Genomic DNA, 25,151 nt, shown 5'->3' with positions numbered 1-25,151 from the left:
CACACATATGTGTAAGCACAAAAAAGACATAAAGGGGCACAAACTTGACAAAATGTTAATGACTGGTGAGTCTAGCTGAAAGGTATACAGATACTCATGTTACAAAATGTGTCCTACTTTTCTATAGGTTTGACATCTTCAAAATAAAAAGTTGAAGGGACCTTGTACAAATGCATGGAAAAGCCCTCCATCCGAATAACACTTAATACAGGCATTTCTTTGTTTTATTCTTTCTCTCAATAACAGTAGTTGATTTAACATGAGCTTCTCAGATGCACCAAGAAAGTACTTCTAGAAGAATGGCGGGCCAGCAGGCCTCGGTTTAAGTTTATTCGCTGACAGCCTGCTTCCAATGACAAAAGGAAACATAGCCAAGGCGGATTGTGAAGCGATGACTGTCAGCTCACATGGTCAGTATGTCATGTAGGGGACATGTCATTAAGAAGTGAATTACCTCGCTTGTAATCTGAGCTAAATGAACGTCAGTGTCAGATTAAGTAAATCATAGAGTAACAAGTATCACTAAATGCAGTCAGATAGACAGCATCGCCCTTTGCCCTCTCCAAATAACGCAAATAGGGCCTTATTTTACACAAGTTTTCTAAGTGGCAGATAGAAAGTCTCCTTTGTACCACAGACAAGCCATTTTCCTGCCAAGAAGGGCCTTCAGGGGTGAGGTGTGATGTTTACATGTCTTATTGCCACACTTCCATCTCTGATGAGGCCAAAACTTAAAGAAGCTGCACTGTCTCCAAAGGTTTGCAAGCTAAGACTCTACGGGCTGCTATCCCCATGTAACGATAAAAGAAACAACCAAAGTCCTCCTGCAAAGGGTAAACACTGGAAAGTACAGTTGACCCTTGAATAATGCAGGGGTCAGGGGCTCCGACTTCCTGAACAGTCAAAAATTTGTACATAACTTTTGACCCCTCCAAAAAACAGCCCTACCATTAACCAGAAGCATCATGCGTAACATTAACAATTGACTAGCACATAGTTTGTTATGTTTTATGTGTTATATACTCTATCTTTACAATAAAGTAAGCTAGAGAAAAGGAAGTGCAATTGAAAAACCCATTACATCGGTGGAGGGGTGGCATTGGGTAGAACGGACCCAGCCCAGGGCTGGACACGTGGTGGACGCTCAGCAGGACAACAGAAGAGGGAAAGGCACCGCAGCACTTTCCTTCCACTCAATGCAGAAGAGACGGCAGTCGTTATCACCCAACGAGCGAAGAACTGCCTAAAGAGCATCATTTAGAAAAAGGCACTCTGGCCACACCAGCTTACATTTTCAGTGTTNAACCCATTACATCGGTGGAGGGGTGGCATTGGGTAGAACGGACCCAGCCCAGGGCTGGACACGTGGTGGACGCTCAGCAGGACAACAGAAGAGGGAAAGGCACCGCAGCACTTTCCTTCCACTCAATGCAGAAGAGACGGCAGTCGTTTTCACCCAACGAGCGAAGAACTGCCTAAAGAGCATCATTTAGAAAAAGGCACTCTGGCCACACCAGCTTACATTTTCTGTATTCACCTGCACGCATCCTTAAGTTGGCAGGAAGGTCAAGACGGCAGCAACTGAATTTAAAATAAAGAAGTATCCGTCCCTTGCATAGGAAATGTTTAGCTTGCCGTCTTCTTTGGTTGCAGCCTGCATGACAATCTCTTCGGATTTTTCAAAAGTGAAAGTTGGAGTAAATAAGATGTGAGCATTGGAGGCTGAGACCTGCTGGATGTGTTTTTTAAACAGGTCTTTAGATGGGCGAGTGAGGCAGCTTGATTAAGAGATGCAAACCTGGATCATCTGTCATCCGCTTGTCTTTAAGCCCGGAGGGGCAGTTTGTGCCAGATGGGGAAAGACTTACGCCCCGAGAGACTGAGGACAGCACTACCTGGTAATCAAAAAAGAGAAATGAACATGGCATTGAAGAGACTTAAAGAGGCGGGCACAAAACTCATTTGTTTACCCCCTAATATAAATTTCCTCACAGATCTCGTTCATTTCTGCTATCCTTCTCCTCAGCTGGAAAAGAAATTGCGTCATTTCTCTTCCTCTGCCTTTTTCCATCTCCATGCTCTGAGGGTGCCACCTGCATCCTAAAACACACCGCTGTCAGCACTGCCCACCCTCTGGACCAGGCCAGCGGGGCCCCCAATTCAGAGCAGCTTTTGTAGACTTTTGTGGGACAAAGGGCTCTTCTCACAGAATGCGAGCAACAGGACCTTGGGAATCAGGGAAGGAGGTTCAGGTGGCCTTGACAGTTTCAGACATTAGAGCTCAGCTACCGAGCTCCCGACCCAAACCCAGCCCTGGCCACCCCATTCCAGATGGGGGCGACGCTGCAGCGACTCAGCAAACCCCACTCACTGGTCCTGGTACAGCCAGTCCCAGTGAGTTCTTGACCGTTGTGTTTTGCTGCATTTCCTCTTTGGAAACTGACCTCTTTGGAGTTCACTGTGGTTCTTTCCGATTTTCATGTTATATTCCGCTTTTTGTAAAGTGAACATTTTTTCCACCCCTGTCCCACCATGAGAGCTTCTATGGTGCAACAGACAAAACAGTCTCAATAAACACTACATCAATTCGCATAAACTACAGAGCTCTCTGAGAAAAGAGATACAGTGACATTTATGTAAAACCCTGCATTCCACACCTTTAATTAGTTTGACATAGTGTCATGTATTTGTTTCAGCAGATAAAGTTGCCTTTTAAGAACAAACAATTCATTGACATTTGGAAGTTTTGAAGTCAAAGAACATTCCTCCTGAACTTCATTTCTTTGCCAAAAGCTGAAAGTAGGCAACTCGTGAAAATGAATAGATATGAAATAAACCTTTTGAAGTGTAATGATTTAGAGAATAAAAAAATCAATAATGGTCCTATTACAATAATTTTGCATTTATCTTTAAATGTTTTTAAATACACAAAAATATGTGACTAGCAATATAGGACACCTTTGGGGCTGCCACTTGGTTACATACTTAAGTACCACAAGCATAGCCTAGTTCCCTGTGTGCGCCTCCCAAACGCGTGCCTCTCCACGCCCCACAGAGGGAACCCTCATTCTCAGCTTGGAGGTTATGACCCTGAAGTATGCCTCTATACCTTTATACACATGTAAATTTCCCTATACTACACACAGAATCATGCGGCATATTTTCACATGTTAATAAATGGTATCATATTGCACGTATGTAATTTGGTCTTTTTCACTTCACAGTTTTTTTTAATCCTCACCTGCGGGTATGTTTGTTGTATTCGAGAGAGACTGAGAGAAATATTGATGTGAGAGAGAAACATCTATCGGTTGACCAGGAAATGAACCACAGCCTAGACATGTGCTCTGAATAGAAATCAAACCTGCATCCCTTTGGTGTGTGGGACAGCGCTCTAGCCAACGGAGCCAGCCAGCCAGGGCGGCTCCACAGCTTTAAATATATATCCACTTTGACTCATGTTGTTCTGATTTATTCATTTTGCTTGTCACATATTATTCCACTATATGGATGTATCAACGTGCATTCACCCACTGGAAGCCTAGATTTTTAAAGGGAGAGAAGGAATCTTGGTACCCTGGGGAAGAAAGAACAGCCAGATAAAACTGCCCCTTCTATTACACACTCCTTGGTGCCTGCTGTGTCTCTCCTTGCTGCTCCAGGAAGGCCGTCTGAGCAAACGGCTAAAGCAGAGTTGTTACAGGGTGCCACCAACTAGTCCCACGCCTCTCCCATTGGTAGTGGCATTCTTTGCTGCCCCAGGGATGCAAAGTAATGCCTGCAAGAGGACAAAAATCAGCTAACTGGACACCATGCCAACTCACCTGTCAGAGTGCAATTTCTGTTCCTCTAGGAAAACACTTTCTTTTATCATGTCATTAAAACTCGGAGCTATGCATTCCCAAAACACCTCTAAGACATGCTTTTTCCCTGTCATAATCACCTCCCTGGATTATCTAATCTGGCTGTGTTCAGTTATTATCCAAAGGAAGATCAGCTGCTTTTCCAAGATGAGCCCAAAGTGAGCAGTTTCCCTGGCCTCGGATACCCAGCTCCGCCTGCCTCGATATTCAAACCAGCAAGTGAGAGGACGAGAAAAGAGCAGAGAGCAGAAGGTGGAGCCTGGGAACCTCACCAACTCCAGTGGAATCTTTTCACTTCGTTTAGTATAAAAACTACCACCTGTGTGCCATATACCTGCAGCCAAGGACACGGGACTGCTGCTACTTACAGTTTGGGCAAAGGGACTGGCTGGCTGATGGATGGCTAAGAAACTATGCTATCGGTGATAGGGAAGGCTAGGTGGGTCTCACCCCTAAGACTGGGACTCTGGAATTGATAGCCAAGTGTCTGCAGGGCAAGGCCAAGGCACTGTCATGCATGGGGCCTGCTACTGACACTCAGAGGGACAAAGATGTTCACTGACACTAGTAAAAAGTGTCCCTAAAATGGGAGAGATGTGAAGGATAATCTAGTAGTGAAGTTGCCAGGCACATGGTTTCATTCTTTTAGCTCACACTTCCCTTTTAGTAGCAAGATTCAGATCCATATTTTGGGGTGGGGGAAGGGTCTAATTTATGCTAGATCCCTATTTAAAGTCCATATAAATCTATACACAAAATATTAACCAACAATAGAAAGGCACTAAATAGTGTTACACAAAGCGTCATGGATGAACCTCAAAAGCATCATGCTGATACACCCCTGAAATATACATACAGGAGTGGCCAAAAGCAGGCGTACAGTTGTTTGTATGGAAAGTAACACAATAATTGGTAAATAATAATAAAATAAGAGTACACTGTGTTTCACTTACATCTGTAAGCCTACTGTTGCCCACCCTTAGATATGCATGTATTTATATTTTTATTATGTATTTGATTCTTGTGTATCCTTCTCCATCTACAAAATTACCTCCAAAAGAGCAAGCATTTTTGTCTGCCTTACTGAAGGCTATATCCCCAGCCCTTAGAAAAATACATGGCCCACAGAATGCCCACGGTCATTGCTTTTGAATAAATAAGTTAAAGGAAAGAAAACACGACTTTAGAGATCATCCAGTTTAAAGCCGTCCTTTGACAGATCCACACACTGAAACCCTGAGAGGCTGAATTACTTCCTCTGTCACTGAATCAGAACGTGGCAACACCGTGCACAAGAATGGGCCGCTCCCCAAGTTCTGCTTCTCTTACTTGAGGAAGGGCACATAGAAGTCCTTATTTGGTCCAAATTATTAGTTTCTCCTTCATCTTTACTTCCTTTCCATGCATAATTATTCTAATTTAACGATTCGTTAAACTTAAAGAATGAAGCACAAAATAAACATGCTGCTCATATCTCTGCCTGGACTCTCTTACTTCCAAAATAAGTAATATAACAAGATAACTAATGTTCGTGGTAAATCTAGTCTGGAATGACATCACTTGAAACCTGTCTACATAAAAATAAGACTAGGTTCTGAATGTCTGCTTTGTAGAGAAAACAGTGTTGCTAGATTCAAAAGGAACTAAGGGAGTGTTCTGAGAAAAGCAAGGTCTAAAACCTGGTTGAGGCCACACCACTCAGCTATTTGACGTGAAGCAAATGCTACACCCAAGTGTCCAGTGCTCTCTGGCTATATTATCTAATAGGATGAAACCTTAAGCTAGGGAATGAAGCTTTTGTAAGATTCCAGACATCTATCAGTAATTGCCTTCCTTGTATTCCTAAAATTGCACCCTTTTCCTGCAAGAGACTTCCCTTGTTCATTTTCAAGTGCAAATTACAGGGAATAAACAGTATATCTACATGGATAACAACAGATTAGATGGCTTCCCAGATCAAGGCTAGCGAGAACTGACAGAGAACAAAAGGGAGAAAAACAGAGTCACACTCAGGAAATGTTGGCAAAGGTGAGAGGACATTGTTGTTTGTTGGTTTCCTTTTACAAAACTCAAGACCCACCTTCTAGTATCCTAGCCTACAAAGACCCTGCAATAGGACTTTTTCATTTCACTTATCCAACAAATATTTAGTGTTCATCATGGGACAAGCACTTCTCAAGGTGCTGAATGGCACTGGTGTGAATACACAGGTGCCACATTCCGACCTCTTCCCACATCTTCCCCTCCACGTTCCATCTCTTCCCTCTTTAAACAACTTCTGTGGTCTCACCTGCCAGCAAGGAAAGAACTTGGATTGACCAATATCCCTGACTGTCAGGTATAATTAGTAGTTTGTTAACATGGCATTCTCCTCCTAAACACACACATTCACACACACAAATATTTGCATTTTAAAAGCTGGTGCTTGTTAGCCAATATGGTCCTTTAATTGTGGGACTTCTGGTAGATAGCAAAATGAAGTCAAATTAAATATTTAGGTAGTAGAGGTAGCAGAGAAATTGGCAAATAGGAGCCTGCCTAGGGGCTGGCCCCCTGGGATCAGCATCTCAAATGTGCTTTTCACTATTTTTCATTGCCTCTTCCTTTAATCTTCATCTGAATCCGTCATTTAAAAAATCTGCAGGGATTTGATGTGAAGGATGCGAGTGGGAATAAAAGGAGCAGGGAAGCTCTTTCCAGTGCAAGATGAAGAAGACAGTGATGTTTGCACGTGCATCATTTTTAAAGTAGCAGTTTTTAGATTAGACATTATCCACATAGAAATTTTTTTCAACTCCCATTTTTTAAGAATCTCTTAGGAGGTGAATAGCAAGCAAAGAATTTAACACCCTTAATGTGGACTGAATGTTTGTATCCCTCCCACATTCACATGTTGACATCCTACTCCCCCATGGGGTGGCATTTGGAGATGAGACCTTTGGGAGGTAATCAGGGTTAGATGAAGACATGGAATTGGGGCCTTCATGATTGGATTAGTAGCCTTATGAGAAGTTAAGAAGTAACACTATCCCTGGCTGGTGTGGCTCATTGGACTAAGTGCTAGCCTGCGAACCAAAGGGTCGCTGGTTCAATTCCCAGTCAGGGCACACGCCTGGGTTTTCGGCCAGGTCCCCAGTGGGGGACGTGCAAATGGCAACCACACGTTGATGTTTCTCTCCCTCTCTTTCTCCCTCCCTTTCCCTCTCTCTAAAATTAAATAAATAAAATCTTTTTTTAAAAGAGGAACCTGAAAAGGAAACAAAACTATCACTAAAAAAAAGAAGTGGCACCAGAGTGTGTTGCTCGCTCGCTCTCTCTCTCTCTCTCTCTCTCTCTCTCTCTCACACACACACACACACACAGAAGCTAGGAAGATAAATATGTAAAGAAAATTGCTGAAATAGAACATATTTTTAAAATATGCTATCATACCTACCATATACACTTTGAGTTGAACAGAAAAGAGAGCAGTCTGAAGATTTTCTTATTTTTATTACAGTTGCCTTTGTGACGAGTCCTTACAGAGCTCATGTAGGTGAGCACGGACAACAGGCACCAGTCTGTATTTAACACTCCCCCTACCCACTGTTTTCTCCCTCATTTAGAATTTACTAAAACTACTCCCCAGTATACTGGCTGGTTCGGTGGGGTTTATTTTTCCTGCAGGGCTCCACGCATGGTGCTGGCTGTCTCACAGTGAGAATCCAGCAAGCAACTGTCTGCAGAGCTAAGCCAAGTTGAGTAGCCTGGGGAGTAAGTGCACATGCTGAGGAACTCATTTATCTTCTGCAGTAGCCTCCCCTCATCACCCCCCCAACCAACTGCGTCCAGCTTCACCCATCAACACTGAGAGCTGCCAACGCCAGCCAGCCTCCTCCTGGGACAACGAACACCTTCATAGTCCGAGTCACAAGCTGTTCAGGCTGATGTAGCCCTGATTGGTTTAAGCTGCTAAAAGCCTATCTTTAGAATCGGATTTCTCACTTAAATAACTAGTCGTTCTCATCTATATATGGTAAGAAACTGGAACTGAAGATAAAAATACAGGAGGAGTAACATTACCATCCTGTTCGTTTCTCAGGAACTTCAGACTTTTCCGAGAGGGCAATCATACTACAGTGTGCCTTTTTTCCACAGGCTGGGAGAGGGCATGTTAAATCTCATACCACAGAAATATGGAAGTCTAAAGCAGCTCTAGAAATCCTAATGTAAATGACCTGCTGTATTAAGATAAAATTAAGAATTCCATTGCCTTTATCGCCATTCTATAATACGCTGAACCATGAGAAAAGGGTTTGAATAATATTTTTTTCTTTTCTAGCCGCATGTTTGGAATCTCAAATCACCGGTGATTGGTTATCTTCATTCAGTCATATTTTGACATTTTTATTTCACCAGTCACAAACATTTATAGTTGACTAAAACGTGCCCTCAAGAGTACTGATTGCACCCTTACTGGCGTAGCTCAGTGTATCCTCCCGTAAACCGAAAGGTCGCAGGTTCAATTCAGGTCAGGCGGCAGGCCCCGGCTGCAGCCCAATGCCCCACCCCCTGTCGGGGGCGTGGGAGAGGCAACCAATCAGTGTTTCTGTTGCACATCATATTTCTCTCCCTCTCTTTCTCAGTCCCTTCCCCTCTCTCTAAAAATAAATAAATACAATATCTGTCTAACAAGAATATTGATTTGGAAAGAACCTAAATGGTCATCTGTAGGGAGTTCATTAAACAAACCATGCTCGTCCATAAAGCGGAGTAGTACCCATCAGTGAGAAGGTGTGAGGTAGACTTACCCGTCTTGACATGGAGAAGTATGACCGGGCTCTGCAGGTTAGGGCAGGGGAGCAGGTTCTAGAGGGGCATTTCCACTGGGATACCTGAAAATCAACGGGGGTGTGTGTGCGCGTGCGTATTTCTCCGAGAGTAGAAAATAGACGCCAACCTAAACACAGTGCTTATCTCTGGGTTATTTCTGAGTGACATACTTTGCTATTCCTTGATTTTTCATAATGAGGTAGTCCATGAATCTCCTCACCACACTGCTGAGGTTGCCTGTCTTGGCAGCCCATGACAGAATCACACACACCGGGGCCCTCTGTGGTTTGGTGGCACCATCTGATTGGTTCTAGTTAGTGAATGATACGCAAAAATGGCATGTGTCCCTTCCAGGCCGGAACATGTCATCGCTGGAGTGAGCATTTCTCTTCTGTGGTGAAACCCAGCAACGTCAAAGACAGCGGCGGCTCCATCAGCCGAGACCCTGAAGGGAGAAGCCGTGGGGAGTGGAGGCCCAGCCACGCCGCGGGGGCCATGTCATAAAAGTAAAAATAAACTCATTATTATAAACCTTTACAATTTGGGGAGTGTTTTGTAATGAAGAATGATGATACCTACCCTGACTAGTACAAGTAAGCATGTCTTCATTTTATCTTGAAAGTAAAGATGTCACTCTTCTGGAGAGCAGCTTGTGTGAGTCTGTCACTCTTCTGGGCCACGGAAATAAAACAGAAAGAGGGAAAAGGAATGACTTGCCCTCCGGGACCTCAGGTTGAGTCATACTTTAAATTTATTATGACTTCTTTATAGATGCACTTTGTCAGATTGGAGAGGTCTACTTCTCCAAGCTTGTTGAGTGTTTTTATCATCAAAGGGTGTTGAGTTTTTTCTAATTCTTTCTCCACATCTGTTGAAGTGATCATGTGGTTTTGCCCTTTATCCTATTTCTATGGTGTGTTATATCAATAATTAATATTTGAAAGTGGCAAAAGAGTGTTTATCCTTAGGGAAAATGTTAGATATATTTACAGAAAGGGAATTGAAAACTCAGTGTCATGTCATTTTCTCCCTCTGGTATTGATCAGGATAGGTTAGATTGTGCTGCTGTGACAAATGACCACAAAACATCCCTGTTTTAGCGCAGACACACGTGCTTCTCGCTGACATGAATATCGCTGTGGCTCAGACAGCGCTCCATGGTCGTCGGAGCCCCCACACGGTGGCTCACAGACCCAGGCTGCTGCGGTCTCACCGCCCTGCCCTTACACTCACCACCTTAAAAAAGTCAAGAGACTGAACAGTCACACGGCGGCTTTTTGCTTCCTCAGCCCAGAAACCAGGTTTCATTGTTCATGATTAATCACATGGTCTTGCTTTACTGAAAGAAGACTAGAAAATACAAATTGTTTTGTGCCCAGAAGGAAGAATATGAAACAAGATTTGGGAACTCATCACATTTCCTCTGCCAAAGACTTTGTATGTTCTGTGCCACTTGTGGGTCGAATTGTGCTGCCCTGGCCCCATCATGAAAGATATGCTGGAGTCCCAACCCTCAGAACTTCAAAACATGGCCTCATTTGGAATTAGGACCACTGTAGATGTCGTCAGTTCAAATGAGGTCATACTGGAGGAGGGTGGGCCTTTCATTCAATGTGACTGGTGTCCTCAGAAGAAGAGGAAAATGCCGTGTGAATACAAACACACAAGAAGAACACATGATTACAGAGGGAACGACAGAAATGCTGCAACAAGAAGCCAGGACATTCTGAGGACTGGTGGCCACCACCAGAAATGAGACAGAAGCAAGATGGAATTCTGACACAGTGTTGGGGGCACACGACCCTGCAGACACCTCAATTTTAGACTTCTGGCCTCCAGGATTATGGGAGAAATTTTTTCTGTTGTTCTAAGACATTTTGTTTTTGTCACCTTGTTACAGCAGATTTAGGGAACCAAGATACCAGTCAAGAAGACTGTTAGAGATTTTTCATTCAATCTAAGATGATACCAGTGGTGAGACATGCATTATTTCATGGACATCTGAGAAAGAAAAACTACTGCCAATGAAACTGTGATGCGTAGATTGCTCACACCATTCTCTCAATGCTGTGCAGCATTGTACTCTTATACCAATAATTTTGGCAATTTCTTGTGGCTTCAAGTGTATTGTTTGGCATGTGATAGGCAATCATTTTCCACGTTTCTCAGTAACAACACACAATAGCCACAGCTACTTGTGGGTTTATTCCCTTCTTATGTACCAGAAAAGGCTCACTTCTACTCGCGTGCAGGAAAATATAGAACTTTACTCTTTCTCCCAAGGTTGTTTCACCAAATATCAAATGTATGCCCCACTGCTCTGTCCTTGCCTTTCTGCATGCATAGTAACTTTACATTTCAACACCTCATTATACTGTAAGTTCTGAATGAAGAGTTTTTAAACAGCAATTAAACTCAACACATAATAGCAACATGCACATAATCCGACCAACATGGTGAGAAATGAATAGCTATGACCAGGTTCATACCTGCATACGCAACGACAACTATGTCACAACAGCTATGATAAGGCACTGTCAAGATAACACATACCCCAAATTCAGAGTGTGGAAAAAAGGGTCCTCTTAGAGTCAGTAAACAACAATAACGACACAACCACAGTGAAATAGGGTCGACCAGCCCTGGCCAAGCCGGAGCCTGGACCCTAGAATAGTAGTTCTCAAAGTGGAGACCCCTAAGGTCACCTGAGGCCTTCGCAGGAAGTCTGTGAATGCACGACTATCACAACAATGATGCTGGACTGTTTCTGCGTGTTCACGCTCCTCCTGGGGTCACGGCGCAGTGGAGCTTTCCAGAGGCTGCGCGATGGGCAACGGCGCCACAAACTGAACGCAGCAGCAGGTATGAGACGCTGTCATCTCTCAAGCTGAATATTTGGAACGCTTTTCACTATTTTTTTTTGCTTTTGAAATGTTGTATCTTGTTAAAAAGAATATTATTTATGGAATTATAACACGGGTTTGTTATTTTATTTAGATGAATTCATAGTTAAAACTTTTTCTCAGTTTTAATTTGGAATATGGTAAATATCGATGGGTGTAATGAGGAAACAAAAGCCCTCCGTGATTTCTAGGAATGTCTTAGGGACCCCGAGATCAAAACGTTTAAGAATCACAGCTCTAGAAAAACAGCCATTCAGCCGCCTTTGACTTCAAAGATGAACGTCCGTCCATGAACAACCCTTGCAGTTGGGATCAGATTAACACCATAAGAAAAAGCAAACGTTGAAGAAATTATAATACCCTACTCTGCCATTTGTAATTCAAGAACAGAAATGCTAAACCATAAAATACAACTCGGTATTTCAATAGGGCATATATAATGTACCTTCCCCTTTGATTGTGTGGATGTGTCTGCCTGCCCCTCCCTTCCTGTGTCTCCTGTGTGAAGGCCTCAAGCATGTGTTTGGCTGACCTACAGCCTCAGCCACATGCTAACAGCTTTTCACAGCCCGCACCCAAAGCAGACTCCCGAATTCCTTCCCGCGATCTTTTCACAGTCAACCCGCACGACTTTTCATAAGTCCTCTCTCGTTTCATGTCTTCCTTTGAACGAGACATTTCTTTTCTTCCTATAGCTCAGGCAAGAAGCCAGAAAAACATGCCACAGCCATCTATTTGCCTCACAGAATAAGTGATATGGGCACATTCTCTGGTGCTTTGCGCTGAAGCAGGGGTATCAAACTCACTTTCACCGGTGGGCCACCATCAGCCTTGCGTTTGCCTTCAAAGGGCCAAAATAATTTTAGGACTGTATAAATGTAACTACTCCTTAACTGTTAAGGATTTGAGATGACATTCGGCCCTTTGAAGGCAACCGAGAGGCTGACGTGGCCCCCGGTGAAAATGAGTCTGACAGCCCTGCTCTAAAGCATTGTAGGCTTGCGAATTCCCTTGCAATCAGAGAAATTGTAATTGGTGACTTAATCTGGGTGTAATGTACAAAGGTGGGTTAAATTTGTCCTAGGAGCCTTCCCAGTGCGTCAGCACCTCTTCCTCGCCCCTGAAAGATTGTCCCATCCAGGCGACATAGATGGCAATTGATCCCTCCTGTGGTATTTATTCATTGATTACAGCTTTGGGTAGAACCCTGTGGATGACTTACATTTTAAAAGGTGACTCTTAAGCCCTGGCTAGTGTAGCTCAGTGGATTGAGCACAGGCCTGCGAACCACACGATCGCAGTTCGATTCCCAGTCAGGGCACATGCCTGGTTGCAGACCAGTTCCCTACAGGCCAACTCCCAGCAGGGGATGCACAAAAGGCAACCATACATCTATGTTTCTCTCCCCCTCTCCTTCCCCTCTAAAGGTAAATAAATAAAATCTTTAAAAAATAAAAAATAAAAATAAAAGGTGACTCTTAAAGATCAAAAAGGTCATTAAGAACCAAGTAAATTAAGCTATCAGGTGGAATCACGGGCAGCAGAGAGTTATTTAGCAGCGTATTCATTTTAGCTAGTCTTCAAATGTTAAAGCTAATGGTTAATGTTTACTGGCGCTTCCATGTCAAGCACTGTTCTGAGCACTTAGTAACCCATTTAATCTTTACAACTAACCTAGCAGGTAGATGCTATTATACTCCCATTTTCATGACGAAGAAAGGCACAGAGAGCCCAAACTACTTCCCCCAGGTCACACAGTTTAACTGGGAGAACCTGGAGCCCATTCTAGGCAACACACAAGTGTGCTAGCCTGTACTGCCCCTTGAATCACCCCCGAGCTGGTGTGGAAAGCTGATACATCTGTTTCTCATGGGAAAACTGCTCCAGTGAGTCTGTGGTTTGCCTCAGTTTCCTCTCCATAATTATATAATGTCTATTAACCCATGACAAAATCCCGCTTTCTTTTTCTTAATTTATTGTCCTTTTCTCATAACATTTTTGGGACTTAGCACCCTCCATCCTTGAACACAAACTCTGTAGGTTGCCGACCCAAAGACATGTTCCCATTTGTTCCCCATCTGGCTGGAATTTCTTTTGAAGACGGAAGTTTAGGCTTCAAAGAAATCCTTGAACATATACCTTAGTGAATCTACCCATCTCTTCCTGTCAACCATATTTTACTCCTTTAATCTTCCTCGGGTCCCCTGGCTACCCCCCTACGTCAACAACACCTAGCTTGAAGGAAGGACTTAGCCTGAAGCTAACCAGTGCCCCAAAGGAAACCAGAGGCGTCTGTGGCCATCACGTCATAAAGGACAGTTCATGTGGGCTTTCTCCACAGCCCTTCAAAATCGGGTGGGAGTGGAGGGAAACCACCATTGTGCTGATGGATTGAGGAAGAAGGATCTTGTCACAAACAGAATTAGCACTAAGTAATTTTCCCTTTCTTTATGTAAACAGTTGTGTTTTAATATACGACAACCCTCAAGGTGTTCAGGTTACACGCTTATTTTAAGATCTTTTGTTTACTTTCTGATCTTTAGAGGTCATTGACATTCCATTTAGCCCTGGTGACCCTGTTTATACAATTTTGATATAAATTAAAAAGTGTTCTCGGAGATAACATTAACATTCTTGATCTCAATCTATCACACAAGCAACCGATAGCCTTTGCTCAGTTCTCTGTATAATGGTTCAAAAGCTTCAAGGCAGACTCCTAAATGCAGACAGACAAAATCTGACCAAACGATCTGCTTTCTTACTATTTTTCTCAGCAGGATGAGACCCCAGCCTGTACAAAATCTAGTGAAATATCTTACAGGACCTTGGTAGAATGAAGTCCTAATCCTAATAAAACACCAGATAGAGTATGTCAGGCTTGCATGAATGAGAAGAGGCAAATCGCTCAGAGAAAGAATAGGGGTCTATTTCTACATCTCAATTCAAATTTAAAATGTGTTTCTATTTAAAAGTCAAAAGGTATTGTTCCTTCTAAAATTTTGACTCTCTCCAATGGGGTGAAGGAGAGAACGGTGTTTTGAATTTGCTTTTTTACTTTATTTTTTAAATAAGGGAAGCTCCCAGTTCCCATACTGAAAAAGCAGCTGACAACTACTTCTTTATAAATGCACATTAGCCTTGTGAATAATTGCAAGTATTTAGCAAACACGTTTCTGATGCTCCTGTTAGTTTGTCCTTCGTAAGCAGACACATTTGAACTAATCTTCATCCCAATTATTTTTTTATGAAAAACTGTTATGTTCCTGGGCAAAGAAACTAATGGTGGAATACAGATAAATTAAAAGGCTTATAATATCTTTTTAAAAGGAATTTATCTGAGGAAATAATTGGGCGAGTTTACAGAAAGAGATGTGCAAGACATTGATTTCAACATAATTTACAAATGCAAACATGTGAAAACAATGTAAATGTCCACCAACATGGGGTTGTTTAAAACATTATGATTCCCACTTGTTTCTATGACTAGAAGTTCATGATATATTAATTATCCAATTATTAAAATAGTCACCTAGAAATAAGTAAATAAAGACCCTGTGTGTGTAAAGAACATCGTTTACTAAAGTATGTTCTTAAGGAAAAAATCTATTAGAATAAATTATTTTCTGGTCAAATAAGTTTGAGAAGCTCTGTATTTATCTCCCTTTTGTAAACAACGTAACACACTTCAGCATATTGCTGGCCTCAGGACACCCTGACTCGGAAGAAAACCTGTTTAAGTGCATTGAACCCACAATTTCCCAAGCTCATTTTAGCATGAATGCCTTCTTTCAAGGGCCCTGTAGAACAAACGTCAGCAACTTTGGCAGGAATACTAAATAAAATTTTAACCTTTGTTTTTGTATATTTTCTGAATTATTTTGCAATAAATATGTATTTCTTTTATGATTATAAAATAAAACTAGTTAAATTGTTTTTTAATTATGTTGGGGAAATGCACTGACAAAGAGAGATACTTGGAGATATTTAGATATATTGTTACAGAATAAGGCAATTTATGAAACAGTATATTTAATATGATAGATCCTCTTTTGTAAAAAGAAAGCAATTAATAGGAATTTTAAAATGAGATGGAAAGAGAAGAGGAGAGGGGGGAAGACGGGAAAAGGAGGTAATGGGGAGGACACACACAGTGAAGGTTTATTGTTAGTGTCTCTGTGTGATCAACGGTGGGTGCTTTTTATCGTTGTACTTCTTTGTTTTAAAAGTGTTCTTCATAAATATGTGTTTCTTTTGCAATTATAAGGTGGACAATAAATGTTTGCATTTGAAGAGGTTTGGGGTGGCACCTATGTATTTTAAGAGGAGGAGAAATACCCCAAAGAAAGACAGGCTCCAGAGCCTCAACCCAAATGTCTTCATGGTTGCTTGCACTTCTTTGTTAATACAGACTTTATCTTCCTCCCGTTAAACTATTTTAAATAAAAATTGTCCCTGTGTTGTCCCTTTGAATATGCCCTCTCTCGTTCCAATCTATGCCTCTCTTCTCTGCCACCCCCACCTCCCAGGACCCCCACTTTGCTCCCTTCCACCACTTGGCTCCACCGTGAGAGAAATAAAGAATTACTTTTCTTGCCCCTTTCTCAGATCACCTTCAGAATATCGCCCACAAAGGACAGTATACATTATACGTATTCAGCAGAAATCTCCCCAAATCATATCTCATCATGTGAGGCTGAGGAGAGGGAGAAATTAGCAGCAGAGCATCCACAGATTTCTTGAAAGAGTCACAAATTACTAACCTGTTGACAGTTTCTTCCATTCACCCAAATTATCTTCACAGGGAAGAATAAGAGCTGCATTTTTCAAGATATAAATATAGAGTAATAAGACTTTTAAAACAGATCTTAGCTTCCATAACTAAATGAAAGTTGTCTGTCAAAAATTAATCTTAGGAGGCAATACAAACTTCAATGATGCTTCCACTGCTTAAAACACTTGAAAAGTCCTTTAAACCCACATTGTAAGAGGTAAAAAAAAAAATCAGTCCTGTTACACTTTATATTGGAAAAAATATATCATCCCCAGCTTGACTATCCACCTCATTCACTATATACTATGCTTTGGTGTCGGCAGGAGATGTCTCCAAAAATAAGCCAACCACCAACCAATAATAAAGTATCTGCAAAGAGTATTAAAAATACAAGAATAACAAAATATTTATCATAGATAGGAAGTTTCAAAGTATAAAATACAACCTCATTGAAGCACTGTTGACATTGAAATTTTTCAGGTATAAATATTCATGGATATTTAGGAGTTTGTAAGAAGCTCATTTTTAAAAATTTTTAGTTATATTTATATATGTAATACGTATACTGAACTCAAGGGGTTTAAGGCTTGGGGTATTTTATTTAAGAACCAGGCATGGTTGTAACAAAATAGTTTTATTTACTTAACAGCCAGTAAAGGACACCAGGGAAGGGAGCCTTAGCCACTGCTTATATACACTATTTGGTCAATTTCATGTTGATTTCTTCTCTATAGTTGGCTACATTTATCTGGTTGATTTCCTCTCAAGCTTATCCTGTTCACAGCTGCCTCTGCAAAATACTGAGCTACATTTTTAATACTTAGCAAGATAACATTTAGGGAAAACAGCCCAGACCTTGAGACCCTTGTCTTAGCTAACATATAACCTATCCCCTCAAAATATACATCTATATATACTTATATAGGTGTATATTTAAAACCACCCCCTGATATTTTATTTAATTTTGAAATAAGGTTAATAACATCCAAAACCAGAGGTTAACACACAGGTAACAGTCTCTACTATGAGAGAATCCACAAAAACAGAAGCAAAAGTTTCAGACAGTCATGCTGATTTTCTGATGCATGGAGCAATGACACTGAGGACAAATCTTTCATTTGCTGCTTTATGGTATGGAAACTGCAAAAAGCTGACCCTCCAAATTTGTGTTAGAGCACTGGAGTACACAGTATTTGTTATCACATAGCTACAAACTCTAACAAATGTATGGTACCCATATACTTTCCCTATGTACTGCGATATAGAGGCCATATACTGCCTCTAAGCCTGGCCCCCACTGAAATTAAGAGCTTTAACTAGCTCTGGCTGGAGGACAGCTTTGTTTAGGAAGGAAGTTATGAGCCACAAATACCAAAGGAGCTTTGAGACACAAACCTTTTGTTTGAGATCGATGTGATCTATTACTAACAAACAATTCCACCTTTACCTCACGAGTCTTCTCTTCGAAGAATTTTCAAAGGGCTTTCCAATTTAACCCTGGACATTGGAGTCAAAGTCTTAAAGTGCCAACAAGAGGAGAACTTATGTCATTTTTTCCAGGATAGCAACTGATTCCCACCTTTCAAATAAGAAAAGCTCAGTTATAAGAGAATGATTCTCTGACTACATAGCAGTTGGAAAACTACAGCCCAGGACCCAAATCACACAGACCCACAGCTTTTGATGGGGACCCAGCCACATGCATTGGTTTGTGTGCTGTCTACCCCCGCTACAAGGGCAGAGTTGAGTAGTTACATTAGAGATCTCATGGCCAGCAAAACCTAAAATCTTCACCATCTAGCTCTTTACAGAAAGTTAGCTAATGCCTGGACTAGATCGTTAATTTCATTTTCTAACAAGCTAATTTCAAAAACTTACTTGCCCATAACAGTGAATTCACAAATATTTCTCCATGCCATTGGCTAGAAAACTAAGTTAGACTCCGTGGTGCAAGGTAAACATGAATGACATCATGTTTCCCAACATAAAGACAGTTGGAGCTGGTGATTGATCATCTCAGCTGAACACCACACCTGCTTGGTCGGGATCCACACATCTGAATCAGGGACATAGTGCGCAATTCAGATTTTCTGCCATTTTCCCAAGAACAAAGCTTTGGTGTAAAGATTTAGTCACATACAGTTTTTATAATGATATATCAAAATCATCAAGTGCATTACAAATAAGACATGATGAACTGGTGTATAGAACGGGAAGGACATTTCTCACCAGGTGCTAATAATTTGAAGGTAGATTTGACTGCAGGCTTACATAAGTTGATACAGCACTCCCTTAATCAAAGGATAGTTAAAAAGAATATGAAATGAGCTGACACATTTTGACATGATTGCCGATTGCAGATCAGATACATGTGCACCGCACATTGGGAATGCATTGGAAAGAATTTTTATTCCCTTAAGTTATGGATTTTAAATCAGTTCCTGAGATGAATATTTCAAACATATAGGCTTACAGTTCTGAAACTGTAAGTTTCCCCAAAACTTGGGACATGTGCGTGAAAGTCCAACTGTTCCTGCATCTGCCCATTTTGCTTGGAATTACAAAGTAAACTATAAAAACACCTGAAGAAAATATAACTTTCAGTCCACAGCGTAGGGGAAAATATCTAAACCAAGCACAAAGGAAGAAACCATAAAGGAAAATAGACAGACTTGTCATATAAAACTTTCAAATATCTGTGTGTCAAAAATAGATATAAAAACTACAAGGATAGATAGATAGATAGATAGATGATAGATAGATAGATAGATAGATAGATAGATAGATAATAGAAAGGGTAATATTGTTAATACATCACCAGTTTTTAACATTTATGAAAAACAATAACCAATGTTTACAAAAGTATCCATTCAATGAACTCGCATGCAACTCCTCCCCCTTCTGCTTTAGCTGCAATTGGGTGACTCCACTGTCCCAGGGCTGCATGTGTCCCTGGACCTGACACTGCAGAGCTGGAACCAGGACAGCTCCAGACAACCCTGGGCGTCAAACAGACCCAGACTCACGTTCTCGTTCCACCATGATCTGACCTTCGGTATGCTATTCCACCGTCAGGAGTCTCAATTTCCTCCTTTTCAAATGGGTGCTAACATGGGTACTTCACTCTTAGGACTGAAGGGAAGTTTAAACAAGATAAAATATACAAAGCTCACACATCTGGCATACAGCTCGAGTTCAATAAGCGGTAACTGTTGTGATTATCACCATCATTATCATCCTTTGTCATCTGGGAAGGCCTATGAGTTTCTGCTCAATATCTATCCTCTTATTCCTGCCCACAAAACCCAAATTTGGGAGGAAAGTGAAATGAAGACTGCTAAAGCCCTTGATAGGAATTGTCATCTGACTTAGTTCTGGCCACAGAGGAAAAAAAGCAAGAGTTTGGTCGAGACTCTCGAGAAGGCTCCTCAAGACTTGTGGATGTTGGGGAGGGTGGGAAAGGGCGGGCGTGTTGGCGTGCATTTTCCCTGGTTCTCCCACCGCTTCCTGACCGAAGCGTGGACTGGGAGCTGTAAGCCAACCAGCCGGCCCATGACCAGCCCAGGCTGGCAGGAACATGCTGAGGAGGCTGGACGGGAGATACCGAGCCCCTTTCCGCTGTGGCATCATGGAGCCACTGTGCCCACCTTGAATCTCCAACTTTGCACTTTTCACTGTGAGAAAAAAATAAAACCTTCAATTTGTTTAAGCCGCTCTTCGTTTTTAATTGGTGTTCCAATACCGTTGGTTCCGTTTTCCCACCACCACTCCCCGCTGCCCCACCCGCTCCCACCTCCCACCCTCCATCCTTCCCCTCTTTGACTTTGTCCATGTGTCCTCCGTACATGTCCCCTGACAACCCTCCCCTGCTTTTCTCCCGTTTCCCGTTATCCCCCTCCCCCACTCCCCTCTGGTCACTGCCAGTTTGTTCTTTGTTTCAATGTCTCTGGTTATGTTTTGCTTGCTTGTTTATTTTGTTGATTAGGTCCCACTTCTAGGTGAGATCATACGGTATTTGTCTGTCTCTGCCTGGCTTATTTCACTTAGCATAATGCTCTCCAGTTCCATCCCTGCTGTTTCGAAGGGTTTAAGTCACTATTTCCAGGTTTGTGTCATTCGCAGCCACACAGAATTCTCAGCCATCACTAGGCATGTGCTAGTAGAAATACAGGCAAAGGATTCAAACAGGCGACTTAACAAAAACAGTCTGTGGCACAACTTACTTCGTCATTATTATTATATAAATATGAGCACGATACGATGTTTCACTGTGAGGCTGATGATTAAGCACAGAGAGTAATAGTTAAAACACCATATTTAACAATTAAAATGTAACCATTATTTTTCATTCTGCCATGCTTTTCCTGACGATTTTCAGAGAAATAAAGTGCAGCAGTTACAATGGGAGTTTCCTTTTATCTCTTTTCTGATCCATTCGCTTCCCTCCCTTCCCGGGTTTAGCCAGTGTCCTAAAGGTTCTATGGATCCTCCCCGTTTAGAGCTGCATGTTTCTAAACTATATAAAATATCTATTTTACTACATAAGTGTGTCTATACATATTTGCAAAACTACATGCTATGTAACAAGTTAAATATTAGTGTACTTTAAAATTTCATGTAATTGTGATAATTCTGTCCATATCTTTTTAGGAATTGCTTTTTAAACTCACTGGTACAATTTTGAGATTTTCCCACATATATCCATATGTATCTAGTTTATTCAGTTTAATAATTCTACTGTCTTCCATTGCATGAATATATTATAATTTGTTCATCGATGCTTTATTAGACATGTATATTTTTTTAACTTTTTTATTATCACATACTTGAATACATATGGGAAATTTCCTCATGGTTGTTCTAATTTTCGTGTCACTGATCATTATGTGTTTATTAGTTATTTTGTTTTCTTTAGTGCATTTTCTTTTCTCATCTTCTGCATGTTATTTGGTGGAATTTTTGCCTTTGCCTTATGTCCTTGTAGGAGTTATTTATATATTCTGAATAATGATTCTTGGTTATCTATGCTCTTCTGTGGTATTGCTTTAAATTTTAATGTCATATTAATCAATGTCTTCCTTAATATTTTTCTTCTTTTTGAAATTGAGATATAATTCACATAACAAAATTCATCATTTTAATGTATACAATTCAGTGGTTAGTATATTCAGATCTGTGTGACTATTTCCACCATTTAACCCCAGAACATCCTCATCTCTTCAAGAAGAAATCCCATACCCCTCAGCAATCACTTTCTATTTTGTCCACCTCAGCCCTTGGCCACCATTAATCTACTCTGTCTCCATGGATTTACCTATTCTGGATGTTTCACGTAAGTGGAATCGTATAATATGTGGTCTTTTATGACCGGGCTTCTTTTCCTAAGCACAATAGTTTCAAGGTTCATGCATATTGTAGCATGGATCAGCACTTTATTTCTTTTTATGGCTGAATAATAGTCAATCACATAGATATATCACATTTTATTTATCCATTCGTCAATGGATGGAAATTTGGGTTGTTTCCACTTTGGAGCTATTATGAGTGATGCTTCTCTGGACAGCCATGTAAAAGTTTGGGGGAGACATATGATTTCAATTATAATTGCTGGGTCTTATGAAATCTCTGTGATTTAAGGAATCGCCAGACTATTTTCCAAAGTGGCTGTCCAATTTTACATTCCCACTAGCCATGTATGAGGGTTTTAATTTTTCCACACACTCCCCAATGATCCAACAGGGTATCTTTATTATTACAGCCATCGCAGTGGTTTCCAAATGTGTGGGATCTTAATGGCTCTGATTTACATTTCCCTGATGCCTAATGATGTCGAGCCTCTTTTCACGTGCTTATTGACCATCTCTGTGCATTCTTTGGGTAAATGTCTGTTCAAATCTTTTGCCCACTTTTTAAATTTAGTTCTTTTTATTATTTGATTGTAAAACTTCATCATATATTCTAATACTAGTGTTTTATTAGATGTATGTTTGCAAATATTTTCTTTCATTCTGTAAGTTTCTACTTCCTTGATAGTGTCCTTTGAAGCCCAAACATTTAAAATGTTGAGAGTTCAATCGACCCAGTTATTGCTTTTGCTACCGGTGTTTTTGCTGTCATAACTGAGAAACCACTGCCTCATCCAGAGTAAGAAAAACTTACATGTTCTTTCTAAAAGTTTTATAATTTTAGCTCTTATATTTAGGTCTTTGAGGAATTTCTTAGTTAATTTTTGGGGTGTAGTGTGAGGTATAGGTCCATCTTCATTTCCCACAGTGGATATCTAGCTGTCCTGTTTCTGAAGGTTTTATTTTGTGACTACGCTAAGAAATTCTTCTGCACCCAGACATCACATTTGCCCATAATTTTCCCTAAAAGGTTGAAAACTTTTGTTTTTTCTTCACTCTCAGGGTTTTTATCTAGATGGATTTGATTTTGTGGTTGATATAAAGCAGGGGTCCAGTTTTCTCTCTTCTGTACAGTTTTCTCTCTTCTGTTCGGCTGTCACTGGACACGGTGGCATTTTCCCAATCGTCTGCAATACCACCTCTCTCCAGTAACAAAGTCTCCGCACGTGTTTGGCTGTATTTCTCGGTTCTCTACTCTTTCCCACTACTCACTCTATCAGACATCTGAATTAGCATAGCTCTATTAGGTTACTGGAATTTGAAATTTTCAATGATTTTTTTCATTTCTAGAACTTCTACTTGGCTCTTTTTCAAATATACCTTTTCATTTTCTAACATTTCTTTGTGTCCAATGTTTCTAATGTTTCTTTGTGATTTCTGTTTCTTGCTTTATATTAATCAATTAACATATTGAATATGTTAGTGTCAGTTTCCGGGCTGTTAATCTCCGATCTGTTAAGGCTGCTGATTCTCCTTTGGGGAGGCAGCTATCCTCATGTTGTGAGGTCATCCCCTACAGGAGTTTGGGAAAAGAAGTACACTCCTATTAGCAGATTTGCTCCCACTAGGGCCCTAGGGGTTTCACTTAGACTGCGACTATTTCAGGGTCGTTTATTGACTCGAGTCTTCATATCACGCGAACAGGATATTTTCAGACACCTCTCCTGGTTACGGTTCTTCGATTTCCATCAGGAAGCGCTTCCCTGTTTTTTGGGTTTTTTTCACACAAAATCCAACAAGATCATTTCCATTTCCCTGGACCTGTTTTCATCCACCCCGGTAGACGAGTCATCTTTTAAGGCTTCAGCTTCACCCAGGGTTACCATCAGTACTGCCTCTTTGGGAATATAGTATTAACAAAGGCTGTTAAGATACCTTTAAGACACTGCAACATAAAGAGTGCTTATAAACATCAGAGTTGAACAGAGTACTACATTAACACAATACATCTATCTATGAGAAAGCCCTATAACATTATTATTTTCAAATTGTATTGAAAGGAAAAAAGCCAGGGTATAGCCCTTCCTCAAAAAATAAATGGACTGAGAAACAATATAACCTCTTTTGACCTGGAGCTAAAGTAACTACCATTCTGCCTCCAGTCTGTAAAAAAGAGTTTCATGCCACGTGACATTCAGTGTTCTAAGTGACGGCTCGTCTTGAATGGGTGCGTTAATCATAAGCAGTGACCATTTGAAACTGGACAACAATTTGCTGAAACCGGGGGAAATTTTATTTTGCACTTTATGACATTGACACCTATGGACATACGTCAGTAACCTTTTAAGGAAGAGTCTAACCAGTTCTTATTTAATATTTATGTCTAAAAGAGTAATGCTACATAGTTGGGGTTTTTAAGCAATTCTGTCAGTCTCCATCACTCTCAAGTTTTATCACGTCTGCAGTTTTTTGGACTCTAACATTTGCATTTCTTGTATTTCTTTTAAACAGGACTTAGCCGACTATCACGAGTATCAAAAAGATCATTTTTTCTTATGTCACAGATGCCATAATATGTCCATGGTGTTTCCAATGAGCATAAGTTTTCCCAAAGTTTCATGCAAGTCAAATACACCATATCGCTAATGTTATAGAAAAGCACATTATGGAAATAGCACGATGAATCTCTATTAAATTAACTTACAAACTCCTACATTATTAAAAAAATGTTTTGATTGTTGTTTATTAGGTCTCTTAAGACAAGAAGTACTTTGCAATAGCTTCTAGTAACAACCAGCACTGGCTTTCAAAGGAAAACCCAGCTCCTGGAAGAAAATTTTAAAAGGCAGCACTGAGAGCCAGAGTGCGGCGGGACAGTGACACGCACACGGATCCCCTCAGAGAACCATGGAGGCCGTTAAATAGCACAGTATTCATTACAAAAAGCAATTTTTTTCCATTTTACTCAGTTGTGAGTTTCATTTACTAAAAAGTTAACTAACAAATACCCGTTATTTGCCTTCCTGGATTTTAAAAAATAGTCCATTTTGGTGTATGCTAAAGTGTGGTTCACAGAGTGCAAAATTTATCACATTTTCATAGAAATACAGAGATTAGCGGCAAGATAATGGGCATGAGTAACATTTTCTCCAAGCTATTAAATTCTTTTAATGTTCTGTAGTACAAGGAAATGTGAGTCTAATTTGAGGTTATACTTTGAAGGGTTCTTATCTGTCTCTCTAGTGAGTTGTTATTTCAGAACATTTGCAGCTCTTAGTAGAGAAACCTCTTATTTAATATTCTTGCAGGTTGGAACCGAAAGAAAGTGTTTGAGAGTTTCTGACACTGAAAAGTTTAATTTTTCTGGCACAAGCAAACTGTGAGAGCAGTGATGTCTAATCAGTATGCCACAAGAGTTTTTAGAACATGCAACACCTGACTATTTAGTCAGGGGCAC

The sequence above is a fragment of the Sturnira hondurensis genome, unplaced genomic scaffold (assembly GCF_014824575.4).
Source record: "Sturnira hondurensis isolate 20B ecotype Veracruz unplaced genomic scaffold, ASM1482457v3 Scaffold0006413, whole genome shotgun sequence".
Lineage (NCBI taxonomy): Eukaryota > Metazoa > Chordata > Mammalia > Chiroptera > Phyllostomidae > Sturnira > Sturnira hondurensis.
This window is presented reverse-complemented; position numbering follows the sequence as displayed.